Source organism: Harmonia axyridis, chromosome X (assembly GCF_914767665.1).
Source record: "Harmonia axyridis chromosome X, icHarAxyr1.1, whole genome shotgun sequence".
Classification (NCBI taxonomy): Eukaryota; Metazoa; Arthropoda; class Insecta; order Coleoptera; family Coccinellidae; genus Harmonia; species Harmonia axyridis.
Genome location: NC_059508.1, coordinates 5,462,757 through 5,476,581, shown reverse-complemented (window position 1 = coordinate 5,476,581; position 13,825 = coordinate 5,462,757).

The window sequence follows — 13,825 nt, the reverse complement described above, 5'->3', positions numbered from 1 at the left end:
AGGACCATGTGATGCCTACTAGGATGTACCTGAAACATATAGCAAAGAAAATGACTTCAAGCTATAAAATGAATGTAGATGGAGGTTGGAACAGTCTTTATACACCCTGAGTCGATCGTATCAAGAAAACAGGAGTTTAACACCAAGAAGCAAGAAGTTTTACACCAAGAAGTTTTTACCAGGCGGGACCCTAACCTCACCTGAAAACCCTCCTCCTTTTTCCGGGCTTGGGACCGGCAACATGGTCATCAAGTTACTCAATTCACCCGAATAACCATGCAGGCGGAGTTAAAAAAAAAAAAGGAAAAGAAAAATGATAAAAAGAAAAGAAAAAAAGAACAACAGCACCTAACCTGCATATACCCACTTCGAACACAAATGGCTACTCACCGCAGAGATGTTGAAAGCTTGAGTATTTTCATAGAAACAACTCATCCCTTTTTCAGGCTTTTTGTGAGGCTGACAAAAACATCTCAGCACTCAATTTGGCCCAACGTGATCACCAACTGCCTCCCATAAAAACAAATAAGGAACTAATATCGGAATGAAAATCCAAGGCACTCCATGGCAAGTACCCTAGCCACCTGGAAAATACTAACTTGAATAAGTTGGAAACAATGGAAATCTTACATGCGGAATACCTCTTCCGGAAACAGAAGGTAGAATCATCGCGATCAAGGACCATGTGATGCCTACTAGGATGTACCTGAAACATATAGCAAAGAAAATGACTTCAAGCTATTAAATTAATGTAGCCGGAGGTTGGAACAGTCTTTATACACCCTGAGTCGATCGTATCAAGAAAACAGGAGTTTTACACCAAGAAGCAAGAAGTTTTACACCAAGAAGTTTTTTACCAGGCGGGACCCTAACCTCACCTGAAAACCCTCCTCCTTTTTCCGGGCTTGGGACCGGCAACATGGTCATCAAGTTACTCAATTCACCCGAATGACCATGCAGGCGGAGTTAAAAAAGGTGGAAAGGAAAAAAAAAGAACAAAAAAAAAACCAATTACTTTAACCTCCATATACCGAATCCGAATACCAATGGCTACTCACCGCAGAGATGTTGGAAGCTTGAGGAAGTATTTTTATAAAAACAACTCATCTCTTCTTCAGGTTTTTTGGGAGGCTGACAAAAACATCTCAGCACTCAATTTGGCCCAACGTGATCACCAACTGCCTCCCATAAAAACAACTGAGGAACTAATATCGGAATGGAAATCCAAGGCACTCCATGGCAAGTACCCTAGCCACCTGGAAAATACTAACTTGAATAAGTTGGAAACAATGGAAATCTTACATGCGGAATACCTCTTCCGGAAACAGAATGTAGAATCATCGCAATCAAGGACCATGTGATGCCTACTAGGATGTACCTGAAACATATAGCAAAGAAAATGACTTCAAGCTATAAAATGAATGTAGATGGAGGTTGGAACAGTCTTTATACACCCTGAGTCGATCGTATCAAGAAAACAGGAGTTTAACACCAAGAAGCAAGAAGTTTTACACCAAGAAGTTTTTACCAGGCGGGACCCTAACCTCACCTGAAAACCCTCCTCCTTTTTCCGGGCTTGGGACCGGCAACATGGTCATCAAGTTACTCAATTCACCCGAATAACCATGCAGGCGGAGTTAAAAAAAAAAAAGGAAAAGAAAAATGATAAAAAGAAAAGAAAAAAAGAACAACAGCACCTAACCTGCATATACCCACTTCGAACACAAATGGCTACTCACCGCAGAGATGTTGAAAGCTTGAGTATTTTCATAGAAACAACTCATCCCTTTTTCAGGCTTTTTGTGAGGCTGACAAAAACATCTCAGCACTCAATTTGGCCCAACGTGATCACCAACTGCCTCCCATAAAAACAAATAAGGAACTAATATCGGAATGGAAATCCAAGGCACTCTATGGCAAGTACCCTAGCCACCTGGAAAATACTAACTTGAATAAGTTGGAAACAATGGAAATCTTACATGCGGAATACCTCTTCCGGAAACAGAAGGTAGAATCATCGCGATCAAGGACCATGTGATGCCTACTAGGATGTACCTGAAACATATAGCAAAGAAAATGACTTCAAGCTATTAAATTAATGTAGCCGGAGGTTGGAACAGTCTTTATACACCCTGAGTCGATCGTATCAAGAAAACAGGAGTTTTACACCAAGAAGCAAGAAGTTTTACACCAAGAAGTTTTTTACCAGGCGGGACCCTAACCTCACCTGAAAACCCTCCTCCTTTTTCCGGGCTTGGGACCGGCAACATGGTCATCAAGTTACTCAATTCACCCGAATGACAATGCAGGCGGAGTTAAAAAAGGTGGAAAGGAAAAAAAAAGAAAAAAAAGAACAAAAGAAAAACCAATTATTTTAACCTCCATATACCGAATCCGAATACCAATGGCTACTCACCGCAGAGATGTTGGAAGCTTGAGGAAGTATTTTTATAAAAACAACTCATCTCTTTTTCAGGCTTTTTGGGAGGCTGACAAAAACATCTCAGCACTCAATTTGGCCCAACGTGATCACCAACTGCCTCCCATAAAAACAACTGAGGAACTAATATCGGAATGTAAATCCAAGGCCCTCCATGGCAAGTATCCTAGCCACCTGGAAAATACTAACTTGAATAAGTTGGAAACAATGGAAATCTTACATGCGGAATACCTCTTCCGGAAACAGAATGTAGAATCATCGCAATCAAGGACCATGTGATGCCTACTAGGATGTACCTGAAACATATAGCAAAGAAAATGACTTCAAGCTATAAAATTAATGTAGACGGAGGTTGGAACAGTCTTTATACACCCTGAGTCGATCGTATCAAGAAAACAGGAGTTTTACACCAAGAAGCAAGAAGTTTTACACAAAGAAGTTTTTTACCAGGCGGGACCCTAACCTCACCTGAAAACCCTCCTCCTTTTTCCGGGCTTGGGACCGGCAACATGGTCATCAAGTTACTCAATTCACCCGAATGACCATGCAGGCGGAGTTAAAAAAAAAAAAAAAGGAAAAGAAAAAGGATAAAAAGAAAAGAAAAAAAGAACAACAGCACCTAACCTGCATATACCCACTTCGAACACAAATGGCTACTCACCGCAGAGATGTTGAAAGCTTGAGTATTTTCATAGAAACAACTCATCCCTTTTTCAGGCTTTTTGTGAGGCTGACAAAAACATCTCAGCACTCAATTTGGCCCAACGTGATCACCAACTGCCTCCCATAAAAACAAATAAGGAACTAATATCGGAATGGAAATCCAAGGCACTCCATGGCAAGTACCCTAGCCACCTGGAAAATACTAACTTGAATAAGTTGGATACAATGGAAATCTTACATGCGGAATTACTCTTCCGGAAACAGAAGGTAGAATCATCGCGATCAAGGACCATGTGATGCCTACTAGGATGTACCTGAAACATATAGCAAAGAAAATGACTTCAAGCTATTAAATTAATGTAGCCGGAGGTTGGAACAGTCTTTATACACCCTGAGTCGATCGTATCAAGAAAACAGGAGTTTTACACCAAGAAGCAAGAAGTTTTACACCAAGAAGTTTTTTACCAGGCGGGACCCTAACCTCACCTGAAAACCCTCCTCCTTTTTCCGGGCTTGGGACCGGCAACATGGTCATCAAGTTACTCAATTCACCCGAATGACCATGCAGGCGGAGTTAAAAAAGGTGGAAAGGAAAAAAAAAGAAAAAAAAGAACAAAAGAAAAACCAATTACTTTAACCTCCATATACCGAATCCGAATACCAATGGCTACTCACCGCAGAGATGTTGGAAGCTTGAGGAAGTATTTTTATAAAAACAACTCATCTCTTTTTCAGGCTTTTTGGGAGGCTGACAAAAACATCTCAGCACTCAATTTGGCCCAACGTGATCACCAACTGCCTCCCATAAAAACAACTGAGGAACTGATATCGGAATGTAAATCCAAGGCCCTCCATGGCAAGTATCCTAGCCACCTGGAAAATACTAACTTGAATATGTTGGAAACAATGGAAATCTTACATGCGGAATACCTCTTCCGGAAACAGAATGTAGAATCATCGCAATCAAGGACCATGTGATGCCTACTAGGATGTACCTGAAACATATAGCAAAGAAAATGACTTCAAGCTATAAAATTAATGTGGACGGAGGTTGGAACAGTCTTTATACACCCTGAGTCGATCGTATCAAGAAAACAGGAGTTTTACACCAAGAAGCTAGAAGTTTTACACCAAGAAGTTTTTTACCAGGCGGGACCCTAACCTCACCTGAAAACCCTCCTCCTTTTTCCGGGCTTGGGACCGGCAACATGGTCATCAAGTTACTCAATTCACCCGAATGACCATGCAGGCGGAGTTAAAAAAGGTGGAAAGGAAAAAAAAAGAAAAAAAAGAACAAAAGAAAAACCAATTACTTTAACCTCCATATACCGAATCCGAATACCAATGGCTACTCACCGCACAGATGTTGGAAGCTTGAGGAAGTATTTTTATAAAAACAACTCATCCCTTTTTCAGGCTTTTTGTGAGGCTGACAAAAACATCTCAGCACTCAATTTGGCCCAACGTGATCACCAACTGCCTCCCATAAAAACAAATAAGGAACTAATATCGGAATGGAAATCCAAGGCACTCCATGGCAAGTACCCTAGCCACCTGGAAAATACTAACTTGAATAAGTTGGAAACAATGGAAATCTTACATGCGGAATACCTCTTCCGGAAACAGAATGTAGAATCATCGCGATCAAGGACCATGTGATGCCTACTAGGATGTACCTGAAACATATAGCAAAGAAAATGACTTCAAGCTATTAAATTAATGTAGCCGGAGGTTGGAACAGTCTTTATACACCCTGAGTCGATCGTATCAAGAAAACAGGAGTTTTACACCAAGAAGCAAGAAGTTTTACACCAAGAAGTTTTTACCAGGCGGGACCCTAACCTCACCTGAAAACCCTCCTCCTTTTTCCGGGCTTGGGACCGGCAACATGGTCATCAAGTTACTCAATTCACCCGAATAACCATGCAGGCGGATTTAAAAAAAAAAAGGAAAAGAAAAAGGATAAAAAGAAAAGAAAAAAAGTACAACAGCACCTAACCTGCATATACCCACTTCGAACACAAATGGCTACTCACCGCAGAGATGTTGAAAGCTTGAGTATTTTCATAGAAACAACTCATCCCTTTTTCAGGCTTTTTGTGAGGCTGACAAAAACATCTCAGCACTCAATTTGGCCCAACGTGATCACCAACTGCCTCCCATAAAAACAAATAAGGAACTAATAGCTATAAAATTAATGTAGCCGGAGGTTGGAACAGTCTTTATACACCCTGAGTCGATCGTATCAAGAAAACAGGAGTTTTACACCAAGAAGCAAGAAGTTTTACACCAAGAAGTTTTTTACCAGGCGAGACCCTAACCTCACCTGAAAACCCTCCTCCTTTTTCCGGGCTTGGGACCGGCAACATGGTCATCAAGTTACTCAATTCACCCGAATGACCATGCAGGCGGAGTTAAAAAAGGTGGAAAGGAAAAAAAAAGAAAAAAAAGAACAAAAGAAAAACCAATTACTTTAACCTCCATATACCGAATCCGAATACCAATGGCTACTCACCGCAGAGATGTTGGAAGCTTGAGGAAGTATTTTTATAAAAACAACTCATCTCTTTTTCAGGCTTTTTGGGAGGCTGACAAAAACATCTCAGCTCTCAATTTGGCCCAACGTGATCACCAACTGCCTCCCATAAAAACAAATAAGGAACTAATATCGGAATGGAAATCCAAGGCACTCCATGGCAAGTACCCTAGCCACCTGGAAAATACTAACTTGAATAAGTTGGAACAATGGAAATCTTACATGCGGAATACCTCTTCCGGAAACAGAATGTAGAATCATCGCGATCAAGGACCATGTGATGCCTACTAGGATGTACCTGAAACATATAGCAAAGAAAATGACTTCAAGCTATTAAATTAATGTAGCCGGAGGTTGGAACAGTCTTTATACACCCTGAGTCGATCGTATCAAGAAAACAGGAGTTTTACACCAAGAAGCAAGAAGTTTTTTACCAGGCGGGACCCTGACCTCACCTGAAAACCCTCCTCCTTTTTCCGGGCTTGGGACCGGCAACATGGTCATCAAGTTACTCAATTCACCCGAATGACCATGCAGGCGGAGTTAAAAAAGGTGGAAAGGAAAAAAAAAGAAAAAAAAAAACAAAAGAAAAACCAATTACTTTAACCTCCATATACCGAATCCGAATACCAATGGCTACTCACCGCAGAGATGTTGGAAGCTTGAGGAAGTATTTTTATAAAAACAACTCATCTCTTTTTCAGGCTTTTTGGGAGGCTGACAAAAACATCTCAGCACTCAATTTGGCCCAACGTGATCACCAACTGCCTCCCATAAAAACAACTGAGGAACTAATATCGGAATGTAAATCCAAGGCCCTCCATGGCAAGTATCCTAGCCACCTGGAAAATACTAACTTGAATAAGTTGGAAACAATGGAAATCTTACATGCGGAATACCTCTTCCGGAAACAGAATGTAGAATCATCGCAATCAAGGACCATGTGATGCCTACTAGGATGTACCTGAAACATATAGCAAAGAAAATGACTTCAAGCTATAAAATTAATGTAAACGGAGGTTGGAACAGTCTTTATACACCCTGAGTCGATCGTATCAAGAAAACAGGAGTTTTACACCAAGAAGCAAGAAGTTTTACACCAAGAAGTTTTTTACCAGGCGGGACCCTAACCTCACCTGAAAACCCTCCTCCTTTTTCCGGGCTTGGGACCGGCAACATGGTCATCAAGTTACTCAATTCACCCGAATAACCATGCAGGCGGAGTTAAAAAAAAAAAAAAGGAAAAGAAAAAGGATAAAAAGAAAAGAAAAAAAGAACAACAGCACCTAACCTGCATATACCCACTTCGAACACAAATGGCTACTCACCGCAGAGATGTTGAAAGCTTGAGTATTTTCATAGAAACAACTCATCCCTTTTTCAGGCTTTTTGTGAGGCTGACAAAAACATCTCAGCACTCAATTTGGCCCAACGTGATCACCAACTGCCTCCCATAAAAACAAATAAGGAACTAATATCGGAATGGAAATCCAAGGCACTCCATGGCAAGTACCCTAGCCACCTGGAAAATACTAACTTGAATAAGTTGGAAACAATGGAAATCTTACATGCGGAATACCTCTTCCGGAAACAGAAGGTAGAATCATCGCGATCAAGGACCATGTGATGCCTACTAGGATGTACCTGAAACATATAGCAAAGAAAATGACTTCAAGCTATTAAATTAATGTAGCCGGAGGTTGGAACAGTCTTTATACACCCTGAGTCGATCGTATCAAGAAAACAGGAGTTTTACACCAAGAAGCAAGAAGTTTTACACCAAGAAGTTTTTTACCAGGCGGGACCCTAACCTCACCTGAAAACCCTCCTCCTTTTTCCGGGCTTGGGACCGGCAACATGGTCATCAAGTTACTCAATTCACCCGAATGACCATGCAGGCGGAGTTAAAAAAGGTGGAAAGGAAAAAAAAAGAAAAAAAAGAACAAAAGAAAAACCAATTACTTTAACCTCCATATACCGAATCCGAATACCAATGGCTACTCACCGCAGAGATGTTGGAAGCTTGAGGAAGTATTTTTATAAAAACAACTCATCTCTTTTTCAGGCTTTTTGGGAGGCTGACAAAAACATCTCAGCACTCAATTTGGCCCAACGTGATCACCAACTGCCTCCCATAAAAACAACTGAGGAACTAATATCGGAATGTAAATCCAAGGCCCTCCATGGCAAGTATCCTAGCCACCTGGAAAATACTAACTTGAATAAGTTGGAAACAATGGAAATCTTACATGCGGAATACCTCTTCCGGAAACAGAATGTAGAATCATCGCAATCAAGGACCATGTGATGCCTACTAGGATGTACCTGAAACATATAGCAAAGAAAATGACTTCAAGCTATAAAATGAATGAAGACGGAGGTTGGAACAGTCTTTATACACCCTGAGTCGATCGTATCAAGAAAACAGGAGTTTTACACCAAGAAGCAAGAAGTTTTACACCAAGAAGTTTTTACCAGGCGGGACCCTAACCTCACCTGAAAACCCTCCTCCTTTTTCCGGGCTTGGGACCGGCAACATGGTCATCAAGTTACTCAATTCACCCGAATAACCATGCAGGCGGAGTTAAAAAAAAAGGAAAAGAAAAAGGATAAAAAGAAAAGAAAAAAAAAACAACAGCACCTAACCTGCATATACCCACTTCGAACACAAATGGCTACTCACCGCAGAGATGTTGAAAGCTTGAGTATTTTCATAGAAACAACTCATCCCTTTTTCAGGCTTTTTGTGAGGCTGACAAAAACATCTCAGCACTCAATTTGGCCCAACGTGATCACCAACTGCCTCCCATAAAAACAAATAAGGAACTAATATCGGAATGGAAATCCAAGGCACTCCATGGCAAGTACCCTAGCCACCTGGAAAATACTAACTTGAATAAGTTGGAAACAATGGAAATCTTACATGCGGAATACCTCTTCCGGAAACAGAAGGTAGAATCATCGCGATCAAGGACCATGTGATGCCTACTAGGATGTACCTGAAACATATAGCACAGAAAATGACTTCAAGCTATTAAATTAATGTAGCCGGAGGTTGGAACAGTCTTTATACACCCTGAGTCGATCGTATCAAGAAAACAGGAGTTTTACACCAAGAAGCAAGAAGTTTTACACCAAGAAGTTTTTTACCAGGCGGGACCCTAACCTCACCTGAAAACCCTCCTCCTTTTTCCGGGCTTGGGACCGGCAACATGGTCATCAAGTTACTCAATTCACCCGAATGACCATGCAGGCGGAGTTAAAAAAGGTGGAAAGGAAAAAAAAAGAAAAAAAAGAACAAAAGAAAAACCAATTACTTTAACCTCCATATACCGAATCCGAATACCAATGGCTACTCACCGCAGAGATGTTGGAAGCTTGAGGAAGTATTTTTATAAAAACAACTCATCTCTTTTTCAGGCTTTTTGGGAGGCTGACAAAAACATCTCAGCACTCAATTTGGCCCAACGTGATCACCAACTGCCTCCCATAAAAACAACTGAGGAACTAATATCGGAATGTAAATCCAAGGCCCTCCATGGCAAGTATCCTAGCCACCTGGAAAATACTAACTTGAATAAGTTGGAAACAATGGAAATCTTACATGCGGAATACCTCTTCCGGAAACAGAATGTAGAATCATCGCAATCAAGGACCATGTGATGCCTACTAGGATGTACCTGAAACATATAGCAAAGAAAATGACTTCAAGCTATAAAATTAATGTAGACGGAGGTTGGAACAGTCTTTATACACCCTGAGTCGATCGTATCAAGAAAACAGGAGTTTTACACCAAGAAGCAAGAAGTTTTACACCAAGAAGTTTTTTACCAGGCGGGACCCTAACCTCACCTGAAAACCCTCCTCCTTTTTCCGGGCTTGGGACCGGCAACATGGTCATCAAGTTACTCAATTCACCCGAATAACCATGCAGGCGGAGTTAAAAAAAAAAAAAAGGAAAAGAAAAAGGATAAAAAGAAAAGAAAAAAAGAACAACAGCACCTTACCTGCATATACCCACTTCGAACACAAATGGCTACTCACCGCAGAGATGTTGAAAGCTTGAGTATTAAATAGAAACAACTCATCCCTTTTTCAGGCTTTTTGTGAGGCTGACAAAAACATCTCAGCACTCAATTTGGCCCAACGTGGTCACCAACTGCCTCCCATAAAAACAAATAAGGAACTAATATCGGAATGGAAATCCAAGGCACTCCATGGCAAGTACCCTAGCCACCTGGAAAATACTAACTTGAATAAGTTGGAAACAATGGAAATCTTACATGCGGAATACCTCTTCCGGAAACAGAAGGTAGAATCATCGTGATCAAGGACCATGTGATGCCTACTAGGATGTACCTGAAACATATAGCAAAGAAAATGACTTCAAGCTATTAAATTAATGTAGCCGGAGGTTGGAACAGTCTTTATACACCCTGAGTCGATCGTATCAAGAAAACAGGAGTTTTACACCAAGAAGCAAGAAGTTTTACACCAAGAAGTTTTTTACCAGGCGGGACCCTAACCTCACCTGAAAACCCTCCTCCTTTTTCCGGGCTTGGGACCGGCAACATGGTCATCAAGTTACTCAATTCACCCGAATGACCATGCAGGCGGAGTTAAAAAAGGTGGAAAGGAAAAAAAAAGAAAAAAAAGAACAAAAGAAAAACCAATTACTTCAACCTCCATATACCGAATCCGAATACCAATGGCTACTCACCGCAGAGATGTTGGAAGCTTGAGGAAGTATTTTCATAAAAACAACTCATCTCTTTTTCAGGCTTTTTGGGAGGCTGACAAAAACATCTCAGTACTCAATTTGGCCCAACGTGATCACCAACTGCCTCCCATAAAAACAACTGAGGAACTAATATCGGAATGTAAATCCAAGGCCCTCCATGGCAAGTATCCTAGCCACCTGGAAAATACTAACTTGAATAAGTTGGAAACAATGGAAATCTTACATGCGGAATACCTCTTCCGGAAACAGAATGTAGAATCATCGCAATCAAGGACCATGTGATGCCTACTAGGATGTACCTGAAACATATAGCAAAGAAAATGACTTCAAGCTATAAAATGAATGTAGACGGAGGTTGGAACAGTCTTTATACACCCTGAGTCGATCGTATCAAGAAAACAGGAGTTTTACACCAAGAAGCAAGAAGTTTTACACCAAGAAGTTTTTTACCAGGCGGGACCCTAACCTCACCTGAAAACCCTCCTCCTTTTTCCGGGCTTGGGACCGGCAACATGGTCATCAAGTTACTCAATTCACCCGAATGACCATGCAGGCGGAGTTAAAAAAGGTGGAAAGGAAAAAAAAAGAAAAAAAAGAACAAAAGAAAAACCAATTACTTTAACCTCCATATACCGAATCCGAATACCAATGGCTACTCACCGCAGAGATGTTGGAAGCTTGAGGAAGTATTTTTATAAAAACAACTCATCTCTTTTTCAGGCTTTTTGGGAGGCTGACAAAAACATCTCAGCACTCAATTTGGCCCAACGTGATCACCAACTGCCTCCCATATAAACAACTGAGGAACTAATATCGGAATGTAAATCCAAGGCCCTCCATGGCAAGTATCCTAGCCACCTGGAAAATACTAACTTGAATAAGTTGGAAACAATGGAAATCTTACATGCGGAATACCTCTTCCGGAAACAGAATGTAGAATCATCGCAATCAAGGACCATGTGATGCCTTCTTGGATGTACCTGAAACATATAGCAAAGAAAATGACTTCAAGCTATAAAATGAATGTAGACGGAGGTTGGAACAGTCTTTATACACCCTGAGTCGATCGTATCAAGAAAACAGGAGTTTTACACCAAGAAAATTTTACCAGGCGGGACCCTAACCTCACCTGAAAACCCTCCTCCTTTTTCCGGGCTTGGGACCGGCAACATGGTCATCAAGTTACTCAATTCACCCGAATAACCATGCAGGCGGAGTTAAAAAAAAAAAGGAAAAGAAAAAGGATAAAAAGAAAAGAAAAAAAGAACAACAGCACCTAACCTGCATATACCCACTTCGAACACAAATGGCTACTCACCGCAGAGATGTTGAAAGCTTGAGTATTTTCATAGAAACAACTCATCCCTTTTTCAGGCTTTTTGTGAGGCTGACAAAAACATCTCAGCACTCAATTTGGCCCAACGTGATCACCAACTGCCTCCCATAAAAACAAATAAGGAACTAATATCGGAATGGAAATCCAAGGCACTCCATGGCAAGTACCCTAGCCACCTGGAAAATACTAACTTGAATAAGTTGGAAACAATGGAAATCTTACATGCGGAATACCTCTTCCGGAAACAGAAGGTAGAATCATCGCGATCAAGGACCATGTGATGCCTACTAGGATGTACCTGAAACATATAGCAAAGAAAATGACTTCAAGCTATTGAATAAATGTAGCCGGAGGTTGGAACAGTCTTTATACACCCTGAGTCGATCGTATCAAGAAAACAGGAGTTTTACACCAAGAAGCAAGAAGTTTTACACCAAGAAGTTTTTTACCAGGCGGGACCCTAACCTCACCTGAAAACCCTCCTCCTTTTTCCGGGCTTGGGACCGGCAACATGGTCATCAAGTTACTCAATTCACCCGAATGACCATGCAGGCGGAGTTAAAAAAGGTGGAAAGGAAAAAAAAAGAAAAAAAAGAACAAAAGAAAAACCAATTACTTTAACCTTCATATACCGAATCCGAATACCAATGGCTACTCACCGCAGAGATGTTGGAAGCTTGAGGAAGTATTTTCATAAAAACAACTCATCTCTTTTTAAGGCTTTTTGGGAGGCTGACAAAAACATCTCAGCACTCAATTTGGCCCAACGTGATCACCAACTGCCTCCCATAAAAACAACTGAGGAACTAATATCGGAATGTAAATCCAAGGCCCTCCATGGCAAGTATCCTAGCCACCTGGAAAATACTAACTTGAATAAGTTGGAAACAATGGAAATCTTACATGCGGAATACCTCCTCCGGAAACAGAATGTAGAATCATCGCAATCAAGGACCATGTGATGCCTGCTAGGATGTACCTGAAACATATAGCAAAGAAAATGACTTAAAGCTATAAAATTAATGTAGACGGAGGTTGGAACAGTCTTTATACACCCTGAGTCGATCGTATCAAGAAAACAGGAGTTTTACACCAAGAAGCAAGAAGTTTTACACCAAGAAGTTTTTTACCAGGCGGGACCCTAACCTCACCTGAAAACCCTCCTCCTTTTTCCGGGCTTGGGACCGGCAACATGGTCATCAAGTTACTCAATTCACCCGAATGACCATGCAGGCGGAGTTAAAAAAGGTGGAAAGGAAAAAAAAAGAAAAAAAAGAACAAAAGAAAAACCAATTACTTTAACCTCCATATACCGAATCCGAATACCAATGGCTACTCACCGCAAAGATGTTGGAAGCTTGAGGAAGTATTTTTATAAAAACAACTCATCTCTTTTTCAGGCTTTTTGGGAGGCTGACAAAAACATCTCAGCACTCAATTTGGCCCAACGTGATCACCAACTGCCTCCCATAAAAACAACTGAAGAACTAATATCGGAATGTAAATCCAAGGCCCTCCATGGCAAGTATCCTAGCCACCTGGAAAATACTAACTTGAATGAGTTGGAAACAATGGAAATCTTACATGCGGAATACCTCTTCCGGAAACAGAATGTAGAATCATCGCAATCAAGGACCATGTGATGCCTACTAGGATGTACCTGAAACATATAGCAAAGAAAATGACTTCAAGCTATAAAATTAATGTAGACGGAGGTTGGAACAGTCTTTATACACCCTGAGTCGATCGTATCAAGAAAACAGGAGTTTTACACCAAGAAGCAAGAAGTTTTACACCAAGAAGTTTTTTACCAGGCGGGACCCTAACCTCACCTGAAAACCCTCCTCCTTTTTCCGGGCTTGGGACCGGCAACATGGTCATCAAGTTACTCAATTCACCCGAATAACCATGCAGGCGGAGTTAAAAAAAAAAAAAAAGGAAAAGAAAAAGGATAAAAAGAAAAGAAAAGAAGAACAACAGCACCTAACCTGCATATACCCACTTCGAACACAAATGGCTACTCACCGCAGAGATGTTGAAAGCTTGAGTATTTTCATAGAAACAACTCATCCCTTTTTCAGGCTTTTTGTGAGGCTGGCAAAAACATCT